Source organism: Biomphalaria glabrata, chromosome 18 (assembly GCF_947242115.1).
Source record: "Biomphalaria glabrata chromosome 18, xgBioGlab47.1, whole genome shotgun sequence".
NCBI lineage: Eukaryota > Metazoa > Mollusca > Gastropoda > Planorbidae > Biomphalaria > Biomphalaria glabrata.
Window position 1 is genome coordinate 11783940 of NC_074728.1, and position 6000 is coordinate 11789939.

Below are 6000 nucleotides of genomic sequence, written 5' to 3' on the forward strand. Positions count from 1 at the left end.
ATAATATTAAGGCTTCTCTTTGAGTTCGAAGATTAATGAGGAATGCACTCTTTCCCTTGGTTACGCAGACCCAGCTGTGACCTACATATTTTGCCTCAACTATGGCAGGCATAGCCATTGCCGCTGGTGGTCGATTTAGATTTTCTTTTCGCCCTCTACGCCTGTCATCAGCCGTCAGTGGCGTAGCTAAGGTGGGAGGATGGGGAAGAATTTGTAGATCCCCCGGGCATCCACTTGAGTGGGCACCAAATGAGTGTCCGAAATTTGTAAATACATAAATTAATATATTTGATTGACAAATAGTGTCAACGGGAGTCTTTTTTCAACATTTATGGATTAAACTTATATCAAAGACTAAACCTAGATTTAGGTCTATCAATAAGTTGACTTTATTGACATTTTAAAAATATTTTTCCCACAGAGATCAAAGTTGTTTTTTTTAAGTTAGTTTTAAATTTTAAAACGCAAATCTTTAATAGATTTGTTGCCGATTTATTTTCCTCTCAAAAGATATCAAACGTGCTTGCAGCAAGAAATAACAATATTTCTCTTTGTTACTAATACTAGATTTAAATGGCGAGTATTTTAAGGTTACGCTAATTAACCTTGAAGAATCGGGTATAATAGATCCAATGGTTATTCTTAATAATGCTAGAATTGTCCATTATTCGGGTTTGGCTTCTATAATTTCAGAATTAAACTTCACATTCGAGTTACTACCCCTCTATTCATCTTTCCTCAATCCAATGGACACATGTTTTTCTAAATTAAAAAAACAACAAAACAACTGTTCTTATATAGTGATAAAATAGTGAATTGCAAAATTCGGGAAATGAATAAAAAAAAAACTTAATGTATGTCTCTTCGTCAGAGGAAATTTTACAATCATTGCATATTTTGTATTTGTGAAATTGAAAAAAATGTTATTCTTTCAATGGGAACTTCCCCCATGAGGAGTTGACCAGAGTGGGGCTGCAAAACAGCTTGCCGCATATGATAATGCAGCCACAATGAGTGGCCGTCTGTCTGGCCTGCTGATACTCTGTTAGATAGAAATTCAAAGGCAACATTTCTGAACTGTGATAATCACTCTCTCAACCTGGCAGCCTTTCATTCTGTTGAGATAGATCCAATAATTGTCACCTTTTTTGGAACTGTACATGAATTGTTCAACTTTTTTTTCAAATTAACTTCAGAGATGGGTCAAACTGAAAGAAGATGAAGCCGGGAGTTAAAAAAAAAGAGTAATATAAGAGAAGACGCTACGTCGGCAGTTTCCTTGCATCTCGACAAAATCATCAAGCTGTTGGAGAAACTTTCTGAATCAACAACTGAAAGAATAGACACTAGAAGCAGTGCACAGAATCTTCTTCATGCAGTGGAAAATTAAGATTTTTTTGACTATCTGGAATTCTGGTCAAATCGTCTGCGCCCAATTAATAGGCCTACAGTTCAGAAGAAACTTCAAAAGTGTGGACTGTGAGAAACTGACAAAATCCAATCCATCGAAAAAGCAAAAGAAGGTAGTGAATGCTATGGATTCCCTGTAATCAAAACAACCAAAAGAAGAAAGAAAAGACTCGATGGGGAGTTAAGTTCTAATGTGGGACTGTCAATAGAACAGCAATTCAATCGTTTTGCGTCAGAAGTGCTAGACAGACTTCATATGGAGATGAAGGACAGGTTCCAAAAACTGGAAAGAAAATGAACACCTTTAGGTTTCTTCTTGAAACAAGACACCTATGATGACAAACTGTGTTACTTTTTCCTGTTTGAATGATGAAATAAAGGCATGTCGCTTGTTCAATGATGTCATTGATACACGAGCACTTTTCATCAACAAACAGTAATACAATCACAAATAGACATATTGAGGAAGCTGGCTTCATATGGTAATGATGTGTGCTCAAACCTTGCAACCTCCTCCGAATACTGCTAACTCATGCCACTTCCATTGTGGCATGTGAGAGATCATTCTCAACGCTCAAGTTCATAAAAAACTATCTCAGGAGCACAATGACGCAAGAAAGGCTTAGCAGCATGGCTGAAATGTCAGTGAAATCACAAATAAACGGATAAACGTAACAACGTGTACAGTAATTAGTTTGTTCGGGTTTTTTTTTGTTTTTTTTTATTTCAAGAACCAAGCATTTACAGTGCTCTTAATATCACGTAGGGAAAAAAAGGGGGAGAGGGGCGCACTTTTTTTTTCTTTTATAATTTGCGTAACTAGAAATATACACCATCGTAAACATTAAGTCACGTGCTTCTCTATCCTATACAAATTACGATCTAATTTTAATCAAAAATGGTTATCATGTGACAGTTTCGTTTGTGACCGTTCTTTTTTTTTTGGTGAATGATGTCCATTACAATTGTATGCCTAGTTTTAAACGATTACTTCGTCTTTTTTTTTTTTTCTTGTTTGTCTGCTCCCTCTTGGACGTGCAGATTTCGGCAATGCTGCTTGAGTCTTCAGACAGAATGGTGTGAAAAGAGCTACTGGTCCAATTAGCTCCTCTTTGGGAGTGAATATTTCAGGCAATGCTGCTTGAGGTGTCTTCAGACAGAACCTTTAATACCTATCACGAACAGACCTGTGCATATATACAAAGTAGGCCTATATCATAGAACTCTTCAGACTTTATGAATGTATCTTTAGGTTTTCCGAAACTTATATCAACCTTGTGAAAAAATTTTCGTTGATAAATACACGGTGAACAAAAGAGAGAGAAACAATTACGCCGTGAGAATATTTGTTCTCAAAGAATGTACAATGCCATGCACGCCGTTGTAAGCGCGAATTGTGAATTACCGTGATAAGTTCTTTCTTCTGAGAAATATATGTAATAAAGCTGCCTATGATTTACTATATGTTTAATCCAATAAATATAAATTTAGTTTTGAAAGTTTAAATTGTCTTTTTTGTAAGGCTTCGTCCTCCTTTGGGTAGGTTGGTGTCTGGCAACCCTACATCATCCTACATGTAGGCTATAGGCCTACCTAAAATACTTTTACGTAATCCTACGCAAGCATAGGTGCCTACGTCCAGATTCCGATGCATTATCTTACTTTATATATTTTGAAGAGAATTAGACTAACACATAGGCCATTTGTGGACCGGATTATATAGGCCTAGTAATGCCCGTGCCGATTTTGATACCCACTTCGCCCTGGCCAAATGGTTTTATTGGGACGAACGGATACGCCAACGCTTAATGGACTTCCTCTGCATTTTCACACAAGACAAGATGTCGCAACAGTTTTATGCAGCATATTTTTTTAACTACCTGTACCCCAACCTGATGGCTGCCTGGTCGTGTGGTGTTCGCTCCAGACGGTCACAAATGTCGCTGGTTTGAACATCTGAAACTTAGGAAGTCAAACTCTTTTGTTCCCTTAGCAATTAAATCAATGAACTAAATCCAACTTTCTGATCTTATTTATCGTTATTTATAGTTATAATGTTTTGTCATGCATAAGCACAATTCTAAGACTTTTTTTTTTCATGGAACATAAAGATATAAGCTATTATTATTAGGCCTATTATTACAGAAATCAACTAATAATCTTTCTCATGTACTGCCTGAGCTAAGATTCGTCAGAGGGAAACGAATTTCACAACTGAAGAGTTTTCTATTGATGTGGGTTTATTATTATGAAATCAACGTAGGCAGATTGAAGTGGCAGTACCAAACATCTATATAGACTACACATAACCTAGCAAACATCAATATTCATTGAATAAATTCTACAGTCAATTAATAGGTCAAGACTTCAGGTAACTGGACTTTTTTTCCCCAGATTTATCCTTTCTTAAAATACGATCGCTCAGTAGAGCCTAACTGTACTAGGCCAGCAGGTGAGTCGAAAAATTAATCAATAGTTGTGGTTTAATCTTGTTTAAACATTGTCATCCAACCGTTGCTACTAGTAACCTAAATGTTCCCTGGTATTGTCTAATTCTGCATGAATGACTTTTGTTTCCTTTTGTTGCTTATTCGTTTTACTAGAATTCATCTCGCAAAAGTGTTGAATGTAAACAATAATGCGAAGACATTTTGTCACGTTTCCATAGTAGTCTAAATCCAAAGTAGGCCTATATCAAGCTTGAAGTTGAAAACAAGCAATATTATAGGCCTATGACTATGAGCTTTTAAGAGGAAAAAAGCTGCACATTTACAGCCATATCTACCAATCATGTTGGAGCTGTTTCCCTTTATCTATATCAACAAAATTATTCTAAAAACTCTTATTAATTACCATTAATTAATTAATTAATTATTTGGTTGATTTTTTTTTTACTGATTCATGTGTTGTTAGAAACACTGAATAATTTTTCAAAATTTCAAGTAGATTCTAAGATGGGGAATGCGATAAATTACTTGTTCAAGTGTGTACCAAACAGATAGACGGAGTGTATTGATATTGGAGATTTTCACGATAAACTATAGATATATATATATAGCGTCTTTCTATGCAAGGGCGCTAAATTGAACTTCAGTAATTGTTGCCAACTAAATCAAAGCTAAAATGGTTTACATGTTTCGGATGTTCCTATTCAGAGTTGAAGATAATTACTTCCTTGTCCAAACCTCCCGCAGGACGACGGGGGTTATTGGAGCGGGTAGGGTTTGAACCTTGGACCATCGATAAATCTAAACGACAGTCCAGCGCGCAAACCGCACAACCAGGCAGCCATTCTGCTAAAAGCGGAGGAGCTTAGAAGATTTGATTCTTCAGTGCTAAAAAAAGTAAAAAAAAAAAATAATTATATATATTTTTAAAAAATTGCTTATCAACAAATCCTTTATTTTGTACACCGGATACACCAAAACTTATAAATAATTTTAAACTCAAAATATTTTGGAACTTCTTTTTCAACAGACAGAATTGCTTGATTTGAAATTCGTTTTTCAAAAGTTATTAATAGTTGTTAATTAACTTCAGTTTTGAAAAGCTTCTTTCACATGCCATGTAGACATGCATTTGGCAAGAAACAGTTAAAGGCTTAAATCTAAGGTTGGTAGAGATTCTTTGACGTCCATTAAAACTTTGCTGCCTGTAGATGTCTTCTAGTTCATATATCTTGTCGTCTGGCTCAGTATAAAAGAGATCCGGCATCTTAAGATTACTTTCCTATTTTATTATTGTTAAAACTTATTTTTTCTGTTGCAATAACTTGCTAGTTTGATTTGATAAAAGTAATGTCAATAACATTTTGAGCTTGTCACACATTTCGTAGAGTAAATGAAGTGCTCTAGCTTAGCCACCACTTTGTCAATAAATAACACTTTCATTTGAAGTTACTCTTGTGTTTATAGTTTTCCCGCTATGTATGAAAATCTCCAATAATGAAATTTGATTTGATTTGATTTGTTGATTTGAGGCACATCGGCACAATTTAGGCCATGTCGTGCCTGCAGTCCCTTAAGGACTACTCTCTCTCTAAACAGCAAGGGCCAGATTCTATACAGTAATATAATTAAAATTAAGGTCTATTCACAGTTAAAATAGTAAAGGTAGTAAAAATTTAAATATTTGGTAAAAATCTAATGTAAATAGTGTATGTTCACAAATTCAGAAATCACATCTTCGTAGATAGCCCCACTTCCCGAATAAAGCCCAGTACCTTCCCAGGGTCGACATTATTAAATAGTGTTTTTAGATTAGTGGCTCTAAAATGTTTCGCCCTGACATCCTGGTATCTGGGGCAATCAACGAGGATATGTTCCACGGTGAGGCGAGAGTCACAGTACTCGCAAAGTGGGGGCTCCTCTCTCTTCAGTACAAAAGAGTGCGTGATGTAGGTGTGGCCAATCCTAAGTCTGGACATGGTTGTGCTACCACGCCTTGTCAGACCCTTAGATGTGGGCCGCCACCTGACATCCGCCACAATCTGCCTGAGTTTACTGTGAGTCTCAGCCTCCCATCGGTTCTGCCACTCTCGATAGGTGGCAGAGGCAATACTTTGTCTCAGGTCCGAGTAGGGGATTTGGG